Source organism: Cnephaeus nilssonii, assembly GCF_951640355.1.
Source record: "Cnephaeus nilssonii genome assembly, chromosome: 4".
NCBI classification, from domain to species: Eukaryota; Metazoa; Chordata; class Mammalia; order Chiroptera; family Vespertilionidae; genus Cnephaeus; species Cnephaeus nilssonii.
Window position 1 is genome coordinate 83,525,200 of NC_137075.1, and position 15,929 is coordinate 83,541,128.

A 15,929-nucleotide genomic window follows, 5' to 3' on the forward strand; every position below is an offset into this window, starting at 1 on the left:
ATGACGCTGATCTCCTGGGCCCCTTCTCCATGACGTAGGGAGGGAGGGGGTTGTTAAGGTTAAATCAGGTCACAATAAGCGGTGGGGGCAGCAGGTGGGGCAGCAGAGTGGCATGGGGGCTTTCTCCTGGGAGTGGGTGCGACCTCCGCCTTGTGCTCGCATCCTGCAGACCTTCCATTTCATTCCGACGGATGCTGGGGAGGTGAGCAGGCTCTGGGCAGCGGCTCCTGTCCTCTGGGATGCCTGCACGCCTCATGCAGGCTCTCACCTCATCACCATGAACATCAGCAAGCCCACAATGATGAGCTGAGCACCGACCACCCAGAGGACGTGGGATGGGCTCAGAGGAGCCCTGTTAACCACCAGTGGGCAGGGCCGCCCATCACTGGGCACCAGACAGCCAGGCCAGCCTGTTCTTCACCCTGCAGTCCAGTCAAACTGCCATGTGTCCTGTTTCTGGGAGTTTTCTGCCTTCTCAATGTTTGTGCGTTTGCTCTTTCTCCTGCCCTCTACCTGGTCATCTCCGTGGGTCAAATGCTACCCATTTTTTCAGACAAATGCTGCTTCCGTAAGGCAATCTTCTCTGATCTCCCACCTGTTTGGAAGCATCTCTCCAGATTATTTCTTCAACGTCATTACTGTTCCTCTCCAGCCACAGTGAACACCTGCCTCCTTGTGCAGTGAATTGGACTTGCCTTCTCTAGTGTGAGAGAAATGTTCACTTGTCCGAATTCAAATAACGCACTCGGAGACAGAAGTATGGTGAAAAACTAGACTTTTAATATGTTCTCAAGAGCGGGTGTCCAGTTGTACAGGCACATCTGGAGTAGCGATCACAATCTATTTATCTCCTTAGGGTGCGAGAGTCCCTCCTCCGGCTCCTCATTGGCTGAGTACTATGAGGTTAATAGTTTCCTCATACTTTGCCTATGTCTCCTATTGGGCCATTTTAAAAAATGGGCTGAGGCCTTTTCTAGTTGCCTCCCCCTCCCCCTCTCTAGTTGAGGCGGGCACCTTGGGCTTTTCCACCTTCATGCTGGCTCAAGCACACAGTTCTTTGTTCTTGTATCCTCTTCCCTCCTCCCTATATTCTGTTTGCCTTGGGGAAGTTCAGTAACCATTTCCATTAAAAGCTGACTATGCTGGAGATGGATCACAGAGGCCCACTTCCTACATCTAGTCCTTTTTAAAAAAAATATATTTTTATTGATTTCAGAGAGGGAAAGAGAGAGTTAGAAACATCAATGATGAGAGAGAATCATTGATCAGCTGCCTCCTGCACGCCCCCCACTGGGGATCGAGCCCACAACCCGGGTACGTGCCCTTGACTGGAATTGAACCTGGGACCCCTCAGTCCCCAGACTCTATCCACTGAGCCAAACCAGCTAGGGCCCTACATCTAGTCCTTATTTCTCATCTCGTTTTCTATTGGACTATGGCTCCTTGATAACATGATCTATGTTTGCTCCAGCTTTATACAACTTCCCACAGCCACAGCACAGAGCTTGGTTCTCAGACTTCCAGTAATTGTTGGCTTGCCGAATGAACGAAATAAAGATTCTAGCTGGGATTTGCTGTGTGTGTGTGTGTGTGTGTGTGTGTGCGCGCGCGCGCGCGCGCTAAAGCATTTAGTAATTAGTGCATTGCATTCAGAAAGCACTCAGTTTATATTTGTTAATTTTTTTCCCCCTCTCACTTGTTTTTTAAAATTTTTTAAAAATTGATTTTAGAGAGGAAGGGAGAGAGAGGGAGAGAAGGGGAGGGAGAGAGAGAGATGAGAATCATTGATTGGCTGCCTCCTGCACGCCCCCTACTGGGGATCAAGCCCACAACCTGGGCATGTGCCCTGACTGGGAATCCAACTGTAACCTCCTGATTTCTAGGTCGACGCTCAACCACTGAGCCACACCGGCTGGGCTCTTCTCACTTCTTAAAAGCTTGGTATCTTCACAACTCCACTTTTCTCTAAGTCCTCAACAACCATGCATTGGGGATGCTAAGGGCTGACATGGATTGAGCACTTCCTGGGCACCCAGAACTTGGTATCATGTGCATTCTCTCATTCAGTCTTCGACACCTCCCCTGAGGTAGGTTCTGGTATGCCCACTTTATTAAGGAGAAGAAGCTTGCCCAAGGACAAATAGCAAGGTTTATACTCAGTCCCATGGAAGTATAGGTCAGTGGTTCTCGAACTGTGGTCCCACAGACCAGCAGCATCGGTATTACCTGGGAACTTCATAGAAATGCAAACTCTTGGGCCCCACCCAGACCAATTGAATCAGAAACTCGGGGAGTAGGGCTCAGCCATCCGAGTTTGAAGAGTCCCCCGGGGGATTCTGGCACACACTGGTTTGAGAGCCACAGGTTTGGTGACTGAGATGGGTCCTGGTTCCCTGACAGGAGGGCATGGGTCACCCCCTGGCACAGAAGGCTCAGAGCAGGCGCTGTGTGCTGCAGGCCATGCCTCCGCTAAGCAGGCTGCCTCCATGCTCTGGGCTGTGATGGATTTCCAGGGTGGAGGACAGACAGTACGCATGAAGCTGGGCCAGATGCCACATGCCAACCTTGCTTTGTGTGATTTATGAGTTTCTTCCCAACACCAGCCACATGCGGCTGACTTCATTATAGAAAAGCTTCCACCCCAGAAGAGTCATTACTCAAGGGATCAGTGCTGCGCCTCGCAGCCCTCGGGATGGGCACACACTCCCAGGGGTTATGCGGCTAAGCCTCTTCTATGGGTCATCCCGCTGAGGACATTCACAGCCAGCCCGACCATGTGTCCACCAGTTCTGAGGTGCACACAGTCTAGCTTCTTCAGTCCTTCCAACAACTCTATCAGGTAGGAATTTCCTTTTTCTTTTTTTCATTATTATTTTTTAATATATTTTATTGATTTTTTTTACAGAGAGGAAGGGAGAGGGGTAGAGAGTTAGTAACATCGATGAGAGAGAAATATCGATCAGCTGCCTCCTGCACACCCCCTACTGGGGATGTGCCCGCAACCAAGGTACATGCCCTTGACCGGAATCGAACCTGGAACCTTTCGGTCCGCAGGCCGACGCTCTATCCACTGAGCCAAACCGGTCAGGGTGGTAGGAATTTTCATTGTCACCCCATTTACAAACTAGGGAATTGAAACCCAGAGAGGTTAACACACCTGCCCAAGATTAGCAGGCTAGGAAGGGGTAGAAACAGGATGTAAAATCATGAAGTCTGGCCCAGGATCCTCATTCCAACTCTGACACTTGTAGTATTTCCCCATCATGCACTTAAGGGAATGGGGCCCCAGGCAAAGCTCTCCCTCTCACTCGGGAGCTCAAGGCTTGTCCCCCTACACCCCTCCACATCCTCTTGTAGGAACAGCACCATGTGTCTGACCGGCGGGGGCCAGACCAAACCTGGGTTCAGCAGCCTCAGTACTAGGTTTCTGTCTAAGGAAGAATTCAGAGCCAAGACCTAAACTGTAAGAATCATTTATTTGGTGAATCACAGAGGTAGAAAAAGTAATACCCAGGAGAAATGGGCTTTTTAGGAAACAAATTATGGAGGTAAAAGAAGGACCTTTGGAGTTTAGAGTGAGGAAGGTAATGGTAAAGTGCCTGGGCGGGGAGGGGAAGAGAAGGGGGAGGGGGGCGGGCATGGCGGGGAGGGAAAGGCACTGGCTTACTCCCTGGAGAGAGAGAGAGACCAGGGGCCTCAGTCCCAAGGGTTTTAAAGATGGAGATTTTAGGGGAGGTCCCAGGGAAAGATCTCAATAAAATATTCAGCAGTTTTCCAGATGTGTCCATTCAGGGTTGTGGTCTCCACTGATTGGCCGGCGCCGTGCGGGTCATTATTCAATGCAGCTGGTCCTGAGGTCACCAGTGGCAGGTTTTGTTGGTAATCTGGGCCTGGAGCCAAAATACAACTGAGGCCTAGATGTTATCTCTAGGAGAGAAAGGTCAGGGGGTCCAAATCGAATGACCAGAGAAATGCTAAGGGAGGAAAAGTCACCCTGGGGCGAGGTCCCACCCGACAATTGATTGTCCCTTGCTAGGCACCTGGGGCTTTCCACCCTGGTGACCTTCTGTACCTGGCCCGTCGTTCTTGCTCTGCTCATGTCTAACTAACTGCCTACAACACTTGCATGAGTCATTCTCAGAAATCCGAGGTAGAATGGGCCAAAGTAGAAATAACCTGAGAGGCCTATACGCCTGCAGCCCCCGAGCCGGAAATGAGGAGTACCAGAACTCAGGATGAGAACAGATGAGCTGCCGATGACTGCCTGGCACCATGTCTTCTCCGGCGCTTGGGAGGGTGAGACCCCTGAGCGATCCCGCCCCGGGGCCGAGGCTGCTCTGCTCCCATGCTTGCTTTCTCCCACATCCAGGCCGGGAACCTGCTTTCCCAAATGTCTCCCTGGCATTCAGGTTCTCGGTGCTGCATCGTATCTCCTCGGATGCTGGTTTTGTGCTTGTTCGGCTGGACTCCCCTTTGGCAGGCCTGCCCCTGTGGCTCTGTCCGCCTGAGGGACTTGAGGTGCTTAGCGGAGCCAAACCTGGAGCGGAAGCCTGGCTGTTTCTCTTGCCAGCTGGGCAACGCGTGTCAAGTTACTTTACCTCTCCGGACCGCAGGCCCCTCACCGGTAAAACAGGGATAATGCTACCTACTCCTTAGGGATGTTGTGAGATTTGGAGGAGGTGCCATTTGTGAATGGGCTGGAATAAAGAACAGGGGACATGGTGCCCAAAGGAATGTCCAGACTCTGAGTAGGTATTTATCTTTGCAGCTGGAGCCCCAGAGCTTGGCACAGAGGATGTGGTCAACAAGTATTTGTGAATGAATGAATGAATGAATGAAGAGTGTAGCTCTGTGTGAGGAAAAGAGCCTCTCTGGGGAGGCCATGACTCCAACCCCCACCCCAGCCCAGGGTCCCAGGACTCCCAAAGTGGGCATGTGTTCAAGATAGGTGCACATCAGGCTTGTTAAGTTTGCAGACCGAGGAGTCCTGCTGGGCATGAGGTTGAGAGTTGGACAAATGGATGTAATTCATTGGCAGGAATGACAATCCCAGCTTCCCTGAGATTCCCTGTCTCCATCTCTAGCCACTGGGTGAGGGGCCTTCCTAGGGGTTCCCTGGGTATCCATACTTCCCCCCTTTACCTCGAATCAAGGCAGTATTGGACTGGCCTGCACTTTCCTATGCTCCCCTTAGATTGCTCACTGCATGGTCCACATCAACCAGTACAGTGCGTGCCCAGTGCATGGTAGGTACTCAGTAACGTGTGGTGCGTGAATGGATGTGTACATTCAAACTGCTGTTCCCCTCAGTTCTGAGAGTCTGGTCTTGGGATGCAGGCTTTGGGATGCATGGCAGTTTGTTCTCAGCTTCTCTTCTAACCTGGCTGCTGATTTGGGTTTTGCAGGAATCAGGTGAGGTTTGACCAATGAATATTCCTTTTCCTCAGGCACAGGAGACCCAGCATTTGCAAGTTAATGCCAAATCAGTGCCTGATTAGACAACAAATGTAAAAACAAAAAACCCACAGCAGAGATGATGCAGCAAATACAGGTGGGGATGCACCTACCATGTGAGAAAACTACTTAGGTACTAATGAATTCGTTAAATTTAGGCTAAGGCAGTGGTCGGCAAACTCATTGGTCAACAGAGCCAAATATCAACAGTACAATGATTGAAATTTCTTTTGAGAGCCAAATTTTTTAAACTTAAACTTCTTCTAACGCCACTTCTTCAAAATAGACTCACCCAGGCCGTGGTATTTTGTGGAAGAGCCACACTCAAGGGGCCAAAGAGCCGCCTGTAGCTCGCGAGCCGCAGTTTGCCGACCACGGGGCTAAGGCAGTGAAAACTGCAGCATTGGGATTATCTATGGTTTTAATTTGAACTGGCAGCAAAGAGAAACTGATGAAGGCTTTTCTGTGGTCCAAGCCCTCGTCTCCCTGAAGTTTTCGCCCAGGGCCATGTCTCTGCTCAGGATATAGTTTATTTGCATACAAATTGAAATCATCTACAAAGTCTTCAGCTCAAGCAATTTTTAAGTAAAATGTTATTGCTTCCCTGAAGGCTATAATTCCTTGTTTTTTTCCCCTCAATATTCTTTTCAGTTAGCAGCCACTAATGTTGACGCAGATTTTTCCACCCCAGGAGTGTCTACAGGAGAATGGAAGGAGCCAAAGAAGGGAGAGCAAAGAAGGGAGTAGCTGGGCACACCCAGAACCCGACCTAAGTGCTTTAAGGATTACTTTGTTTAATTCTGAAGCTAACTCTGTGGCTCCTGGAATTATATTATTTTTATTATTTTTTTCTGCAAAAAGCTATATTGTTTCCATTTGGTCCAAGGCATGGTGGGAGAGCCCTCCAGGGTGATTAAAAGGCTGCCTAGTGGTTTTGGGGAGGTGCTCAGGCAGACACCAGGGGGATGCAGAAGAGCCCCTCAAAAGCCTCTGGGCTCCAAAGGCTCCTACTCGAGCTTGAGGGTGAGCCTTCCGAAGAGATACTCGCCCAGCCTGGGGGCCGGCCAGCCTGCGGATGTTAGTCACGTGGTGGCCCATCTTCTTGATGAGTTTCACCTCCTCATCCAGGAAGCGGTTCTCCAGGAAGTCACAGAGCGGAGGGTCTGCGTGGTAGAACCCAGGGCCTGCAGCTCCAAAAGGGCCTGGGTCAGGTGCCTCTCCATGACCACGGCGGCTTCCCTGGCGTCCTGGGTTTTACCCCGCTCACCTTGGGAAGGCTTCAGCACGTCCTAGAAGAGGGTGTGGTGGCCGCACTGGTTTTGCATCCTCAAGAAAGGCTCAGGGCCCTCGGCCCAGAGAGAGGTAGGTGGAGAAGATCCGCAGATTCAGGTTGACCAGGCGGTTGATGGCAGCCTCCATGTCAGTGGAATCATTCTGATAAATTTGGGAGCTCATGGTTGGTCAGCAATAAGGAGTTGAACTCAGAAAATGGCGTCGGCTGATATTGGAGGCCAAGGATGGCAGAGATGGTTCTGACGATGGTGAGTGGAAAAGAGGTTGGAGGGCGGTAGGAGGCTAGAAGAAGGAGCGTCCCACGATCTGTTCTGTCCAAACACTGAAGAGACAGATCCAGGGACTGCAGAGGGCCTGTCCCAGAATTATATTTTTAAACTATACTCTCTCTGTCAACCACTTACTCTTTACATGGCTTTAATATATATAAGGCAGTGTGTTAAATTATTAACAGTAATGAACAAGGTCCACTGACTTGTCCATAAACTGTTTTCAAATCTGAATGTGCTAAGGAGGTTTCTGGAGTTGTTGTCAGGATAGGGTTGGCTATGTACTTCGTGGGGTTTGGTACAAAATGAAATTATGGTCCCCTCATTCATAAGCTATTAAGAATTTTAAAAATGACGATAGCGGTGTAGGGTCCTTCTAAGCACAGGGCCCTGTACAACTGCATGGATCGCAGGCCTATGAGGCTGCCTGAATTGGGATTCTCAGTGTCCATTTTATTTGGGTACCCGGCATTGGGTCTGCCACATGAAGACATTAAGAAACTGCTGACTGAATGAAGCAATGCAATAACTATTCATCTACTGCTACATACCAAGCAGTGCTCCAGGCGCAGGGGATATAGCAGTAAGGCAATACCTACAAGGCCCCTGGCCCTGAGGAGCATGTATTCTGACGGGATGGGGAAACACAAGGGCACTTCTCCCAGGATTTGTGAGCTCTGCCAGAGAGAAGGCATCTCTCTAAAATGGGGAAGCTTGTTTCTCACTAAGTGGAAGAAGCTGGTCCCTGGGAAGAAGGAAGCCAACACTTGAAGGGAAGCAGAGACCAGAAATGGTAGGCTTTCTTCCTGACTTGCCCACGTTTTGGGGTTCCATTTGTCCCTGAGATTAACCTGTGCTCTGGGCATTCCTGTAGTTTGGTTACAGGAGCCAATAAACTATACCACCTCTCTTATCACCTCAGCGAATTCAAGGTGGGTTTCTGTCATTTTTAACAAGAGAATGACAACCAGCTAATGCAGTGGTTGGCAAACGCATTAGTCAACAGAGAGGCAAACCGCATGTGGCTCTCGAGCTGCGGTTTGCCGACCACTGAGCTAATGGATCCAGAGTCTCGCCCTGAGGCAGCCAAGTCAGTTAGGAAACTATTGCAGTAATTCTGGTGAGAATTAACTGATCTGGGCCTGAACTCAGGCCCTGGGAATGGTGGATGAGGGCCCAACAGGAGCGCATACAGGAACTGAAGGCAGGGATCATGTGGGACTGTCTCATTCACTGTTGTAGCCCCAGAGGTTAAAATTGTGCCTGGCACATAAAACAAAGTGCTCAGTAGGTATTTGTGGAAATGAATGATGAAGTGAATGAATGAAGGCAGTAATACAAAAGTAAAAGCAAGACTTGCTGACCAAAAGAGGGAGAAATACAACCTTACTGGCTGGCCGGCAGCCCTGTTCGAGACAGGAAGAGCTGCTTTGGATGGGGTCATTGGGCAAGAGTCCATCATTTGGGGTAATGAGCTCTGTTTTGAATGACTGGAATGTGTTTTCAAGTTTAGTGGCTGGTCTCAGGGAACAGAGGAGTTAACCCATCCTTGTCCTTGGCCTCCTTGGCTCTGACCAGTAACTAACTGAGTGACTCCACTGTGCACACTCAAAGCCTCTTTACCCACTAAAGACCTAATTTCGCAAATAGGCAATGATCACAACCACCCCAGGGATTGGTGGTCCTTGATTAGGAACAGCCTGAAGTTAATCTGACGAGATCAGCTGTCAGTGTCAGCTTAATGAGTCCTCCTGACTCCCAGCACAGTTCTCGAGGGTCCCCATACGACAGCTTACTTCCCAACTAGACTGGGGAAGATTATGGAGATGAATTGAGAAGCTTGAAATTGGGTATTCAGAAAACACATTTGCTTTTCTCCTTTAGGGATGCCCACACCGAGGCTGGGCAGAGATGGCAGCTTTTTAAAAACTGGCGTTATAAGCTGTTAGAGGTGGGAAATGCCCCTTTTATTTCGGCATTCTGTGTCCAGTCAGAAGCAGTCTAGGGAGATGGGTAAGCAGAGGTTTAAATTCCACCAGAATTTAGCTTGAAGTGCTGTGTTTACATCCCTGGGCGACGCTCATTGGCATGTGTCAGAAATGCAGCTTCAGCGGCTCCACACTGCCCTGCTGCTCCAGGCTGCAGGATCCCAGCCTCACTACAACTAGCTCAGCTTCCTTAAGTTCCTCCTGCCTGAGAAGCCAAACAGTACAGAGCAAAGACTTTTGTGACCCAAATTTGTGCTGCTTTGAGAATGCTTCATTCTCTCTTCTGAGCTCAGGTTGTGGGGAGGGAGCTGGGGAGAGTATCCGGGTCGAATGGAGTAGTGAACCTGAGATGCTGTAAATAATGGCAAAGCACTAAGAGTAAGGGACAAGCGCTCATCGCCAGCCTCCGGAACGATCATGTTGGCTTCAGCACATTAGCTGTGCAGCAGTCCAGACAGGTTATACCTGCATTATCATTATGGGAAAGTTCAAGCATATAAAAAAGGAGCGATTAATACCCACCACCCAGGTTCAACAACTATCAATATATGGCTAATCTTGTTTCATCTAATACTTCCACTTGATTACTTTGAAACAAATCACAAATATGTCATTTCATCTGTAAATATTTCATTACATGGCTCTTTAAAAATGACAAATTTATTATCAAACCTAAAACACTTCACAATAATTCCTTAATACTGGTGGAATCTTATACTGGTCAGGGCTTGTGTGGGAGGCAGCCAATCAATCTTTCTCTTTCCCTGTCTCTCGCCACCTCCCTCCCTCCCACTCTCTAGAAATCAACGTGTGTGTGTGTGTGTGTGTGTGTGTGTGTGTGTGTGTGAGAGAGAGAGAGAGAGAGAGAGAGAGAGAGAGAAAGAGAGAAAGAGAGAGGGGGGGTAATATATCCTCGGTGAGGATTAACAAAAAACAAACACCTTCATGCTAATGAACATTTGTCCTCAACAGCCTTTTAGTACCTATGCCTTCAAATCCTTTCATAACACTCCTCTGAAGGGAATATAAAGCAATCCCCCTCTCTCACAACTGTAACCTCTTGTTGGGATTTGCTTAATAACTGGGGAGAGCATTATGATAATCCTTCCCGGAATTGCTTTATACGTGGAAGGAAGTGGGGTAACCATGCCTCTAACAGGCATCTGGGCTCAGAGTGTAAAGGACAAAGGTATCTCTGAAGGGCCAGGGCCATTGGAAAGAAGAGGCCCAGCATTATTAGGTGCTCCTCAAACTGTTTATCCTGGAGCAGGTACTAAAAGACTCAACCACACTCTTTTCCCCAAAGACTAGAGGGGCAATATAGTTGGCCAAGGCTGGCGGCGGGGTGGGGGGGTGGGAGGGTGGGGTTCCTGGAACATAGTAGGTACTCCACTACTCTGTAGGTGAAGGTAGGAGTTAGCATTACCATGGCAACCGCTCCAGCCTCAGACTTCCCAAGGAAGAAACCATGATCTATCCCATTTCTCTTAAATTACAGTCTTCAAACCTTAAATTCAAACATCTCTTGACAAGGATACAGGGCCTGTCTCAGGTAAGTGATGTAATCTGTCCTCATTAGCCTTCTCCCTACTCTCTTGAAAAGCATAAAGAAAATTACTTTTGGCACAAAAGAGGCTTTTAAACCAAGCTCTTCCCAATATGTCTCAAACTGAACATCCAGTCGAAACACATAATTACCAACTAGAAAGGAGTGTGCTAGATAAGTTGACACAGGATCTCTAAATGTAGCTGAAGGGATTACTATTGCCTTTGAAGGTAAAATATATTTCTTAGATCAGGCTTACAAGTCAGTGTAATGGAGGAGACAGAAAGTGAGTCACTAAGAAAGTATCCCCCTTCTCAGGTTTCTCTTGCTGAAATTCCCTTTAGACCAGTGTTCTCCAACCGGTGGTCCGCGGACCACTGGTGGTCCATGAGGTCTGAAAGGTTGGCGACCGCTGCTTTAGACCATCATCTAGCTTCTTCCAACTTCTCCATTTCCCAAATGTCCTCCTGATTTTAGTCTCCCAGGCCCTCTATATCTCTTTGCTACCTGTTCAATGTCTGGAAAAGTCCCTTCTCTTAGTTTGTCATTTGCCACTTACGTCTTGGTCCTTACTCTATATGGATAGAAGTGGAAGTCCTGGGGAGCTTTTTAAGAATTCCTATTCCCAGGTCCTAATCCAGATAGATTGAATCAGATTCTCGAGAGCAGGGGTTGGCAAACTACAGCCTGCTGTCCAAATCCAGCCTAGTCTGTTTTTGTATGGATGACAGGCTAAGAATGGTTTTTATGTCTTTGAAGGGTTATAAAAAATACAAAGAATGTGTGATAGAGACTACATATGTCATGCAGTCTAAAATATTTACTATTGACCCATTACACAAAATGTTTGCTGACCCTTAATCCAGAGGAAGGGTCTGGGAATCTGATTTTCAAAAGCTTCCAAAATGATTGTGGAGTATCAGTTGGTAGACCAATATTTGGGATCTATTACTGTGGTGGAAAGAATGTGAACTCTATAATAATACAAGTATAATATGCTAATTAGACTGATAGCCGAACAACCTTCTGGACGTCATTCTGGATGAAGCTGCAGCCGTGGGGGCTGAGGCAGAGGTGGTTAGGGGTGATCAGGCAGGCAGGCAGGCAGAGTGGTTAGGGGCAGTCAGGCAGGCAGACAGGCGAGTGGCTAGGAGCCAGCAGTCCCAGATTGCAATCCCACAGGTCCGAACTGGCAGTCAGACCTTCCCCGAGGGGTCCCGGATTGCAAGAGGGTGCAGGTCGGGCTGAGGGACACACCCCCCCCCTCCCATGCACGAATTTCGTGCACTGGGCCTCTAGATTTTATATATGAACGAACTGTCTCTATTATAAAAAAAAAAAAATCTGTCCTTCCAACTTAATTCCATCCGTATTACCACTCTCTTCTTAGTTTCCAGTGAACTTTGCCTTCCTTCCCTATACTTACTCCATTTCCTTTACTCTTTGTTTTTTGTCTTCATATTGTACTACTGAAGACTCCCTAAACTCCAAATCTAAAGCCTTTCTATAATCCCTCATCTTACCTGTCTCACTGGAAAAATCTCTTGACTTCTAGGACATTATATTCTTTTTCCAATCTAGTCTACACAGAGCAGTGAGCTTAATCCTCTTAAACGCAAAGATTTGACAAGTAATGCCTTAAAAATCTTTACACTATCCACAGACTATGAAACTAACCCTGTAGCTTCACATTTAAGGCACTCCAATATTAGCTGTCCTGGCTTTTATACCACCACTCTCCTAAATACTCACTTTATTCCAGCCATGGGACTTACTTGCTATTCCTCAAACATTCCCAGTTCTTTACTACCCCCTTATTATTTCTCTTTGCAAATTTTAGCCATTCTTCAAGACCCAGCTCAAATGTTTCCTTTCATGAAGCCAGCTAGATGTGACATCTCACTTCTTAAATCCTGTGGATAAAAGATTAACAAAATTCCTGCTGTATAGACAAATTTGACCTTGGGTTAATTTTCTAGCTCTGGCTGTGTTTCTAAGGAGAAATGATGGAATGTATTACTAGGCAAGATCGCATATGGTACAAATGACCTCTAATAGATAATTTATACCTAGACTGAGTGAAAACTGTAAATACCTGGTGGAAAGAAATAGCTTTGTGCTTCTCTAATGCAGTGACTCTTAACTGGAGTATGGTTTTTGCAGCAACCTAGAAGCTATGTCTATGGAATTATTAACAGACTAGCGGCCCAATGCACAAAATTTGTGAGGGGGGAGGGGTCCCTCACCCCGGCCTGCGCCCTCTTGCAATCGGCGACTCCTTGCTCCTAACCGCCCGCCTGCTCGCTCCTTACTGCTTGCTCCTGCGTTGAGTGTCTGCCCCCTGGTGGTCAGTGCGCATCATAGCAACCAGTTGTTCTGGTTGTTCTCGATGTAACAGTCGCTTAGGCTTTTATTATATAGACTAGAGGCCCAGTGCATGAAATTCGTGCGTGGGTACAGTCCCTAGGCCTGGCCTGTGATCAGGGCCATCTTCCCCAGCTGCCTACAGCCAGCCCCGCTCCCCGCCGCCACCCACCCCCAGTTCCCCTTTCACCATAGGGTGATCAGTGCCTGACGGCCAGAAGGGACTGAGAAGTTGGTTGTTTTTGCCTGCTTGCCGGCCCCGCCCCCACCCCCACCGCAGGTTGCCCTCTGTGTGTGGGGCAACTGGTGGGGTGAGGGCCTTGGCCTGGCACCGCCCGCATCCCCCCCCACCCACCACCAGTTCCCCGTTCGCCATCAGGTGATTGGAGCCTGCCGGCTGGGGAAAGAGACCAAGAGGTCGTCAGTGCGCCTCATAGTGACTGCTCCAGCTGTCTGATTGTTCTGCCTTTAGGGTCAATTTGCATGTTACCCTTTTATTATATAGGATAGAGGCCTGGTGCACGAGTGGGGGCCAGCTGGCCTGCCCTGATGGGGGCCCTGGATCCGGGAGGGGGCTCCCCGCTTGGGGGCGGGGCTGGCCTGAATGAGGGGCCGCAGGAGGGGTTGGCCAGCCACCCTGCCCTCAATCGGGGTGGGAGAGGCTGATCAGGGGTGGGCTGGCCTGGGGGGAGGGGCTGGATTCACTGGCCGCAGTGGGTGTCATAGCGACTGGTCATCTGGCTGTTCTGGCATTACGGTCGCTGGCTTTTTATATACTGTACTAGAGACCCAGTGCACAGAATTCGTGCACGGGCGGCGGGGGGGGGGGGGGGGTGCCTCAGCCCAGCCTGCACCCTCTCCAATCTGGGACCCCTCAAGGGATGTCCGACTGCCCGTTTAGGTCTGATCCCACCAGGATCAGGCCTAAACTGGCAGTCAGACATCCCTCTCACAATCCAGGACTGCTGGCTCCCAACTGCTCACCTGCCTGCCTGCCTGCCTCTAACTGCTTCTGCCTGCCAGCCTGATCACCCCCTAAGTGATCACTTCCCAGCCAGCCTGATTGACGCCTAAGTGCTCCCCTGCTGGCCTGATTGCCCCTAACTGCCCTCACCTGTCAGCCTAGTCACCCCTAACTGCCCTCCCTTGCCAGTCTTATCGCCCCTAACTGCCCTCCCCTGAAGGCCTGGTCACCCCTAACTGTCCTCCCCTGCAGGCCTGGTCGCCCCCAACTACCCTCCCCTGCTGGCCCGGTCACCCCTAACTTCCCTCCCTTGCCAGCCTGGTCACCCCTAACTGCCCTCCTCTGCTAGCCTGGTTGCCCACAACTGCCCTCCCCTGCCGGCCATCTTGTGTCCACATGGGGGCGGCCATCTTGTGTGTTGGAGTGATGGCCAATTTGCATATTACCGCTTTATTATATAGGAGGATATAGATTGTGGCACCTGTTTTTATAAAGCCAAGGTAACTCTTAAACTTACCGGTCTTATTTCTTGCACTTGAGCTATCATTTGTGGTGTGTGCAGAGAATGATTCTTAGATGGCTGTGTAAACTGCCATGAAGACTACTCACTACCATGAAAGAGAAACTTTTAATGATGCTGGACTGGTGAGCTGTCTTCTGTGTTTACTTTTGAGCAAACAGATGACAAATGCGACCTATTCATGTATTATGAATCCAAATGAGTCTAAAGTTTCCTTTGATAGGCATCAGAGATCCATCACTAACCTCACAACTCTTCATTTTGTGAGATTCCCAACACTCCTCAAGATCATTGAGGTTAAGACCATGTCTTTCTCATTTAGTAAAGTTTTTGTGGTATTGCTGTGTAATCTGTGTGAACCACTTGAAGAATCTGAACCTATTTTTTCACCATTGAGAGAAGCAATTTTTCCTACCTCAAAGGGTTGCTGTGATGATTAAATATGTAAAAATGTTTCCTAAATAGTATATGCCATAATGCCATTATCATTATGCTAATATATAAATTAATATTTCTTCTTCTAAAGTACCTCTACAAATATAGTAATATTTACTTTTAACACGTTAAGTGCCCAGTCAGTCACCGGTGACTGACACTATACTTTCCGGCTGGACACAAAACAGGCTGAGCACTTAACATGTTAAACAGTTCATATATTAATCCCAATTTTCATTCCAATCTTCAAAAATTAGCAATCTGGTAAGCAGGGATGGGGAACCTTTTTTCTACCAAAGGCCATTTGGGTATTTATATAATTTGAGAGCTACACAAAATAATCAACTTAAAAATTAGCCTGCTATATTTGGTCAAACATTTAATTAACTCACCCCTAATGCCTTGGCAGGGCCAGACCAAATGATTTTGAGGGGCTTATACAGCCTGCAGGCGGGACACTCTCCACCTATAATAAAGGATGCGCCATATTCATATGAAGCTGATGTCATACTAACAACTGCCCTGCTCTCTTTCCTCCAACCTAAAGTCTGGTCTGCTTTTAGGACAACAAATTGTCTGCTCATCCCTTGGTGACAGTAAAACAGTTCACCACCATTTCCACCCAAACAGGAATAAGATACATAACTTGTCCAAACAGTGCCTAAGTGAATTGCTGAAATATTTTAAGCCAGAGAACTGCAAGTGAAGTGAGATAGTTAAAATTTCCCTTTTATACTCCTGACACCTCTTAGATCAAATGCTAAAAGTATTGCCAGTAAATATTATAGAAATTTCCAGGTATATAAAATCAGGTGAAAGAGAGAACCAGGAACTTTTTAATTTGTCTGGTAGGTTTCACCTTTATGTAGCATTATAAAATACCACTTTATAAACAGAAATCAAACCTGTTTTACTGTGGTTGGGGAAAGGCCACACAATCAATACTCTGACTAGCTGATATAGGAACAGTGATTGTAGCTTGGCCAGACCACTAAGTGTCATCAGACTTTACCTTAACAAAAAAGTACTTCTCCTCTTCTGTGTAATACTAGTTAAATTTATATTTCTCCGTATTTATTCCAGTCCTATTCTACCT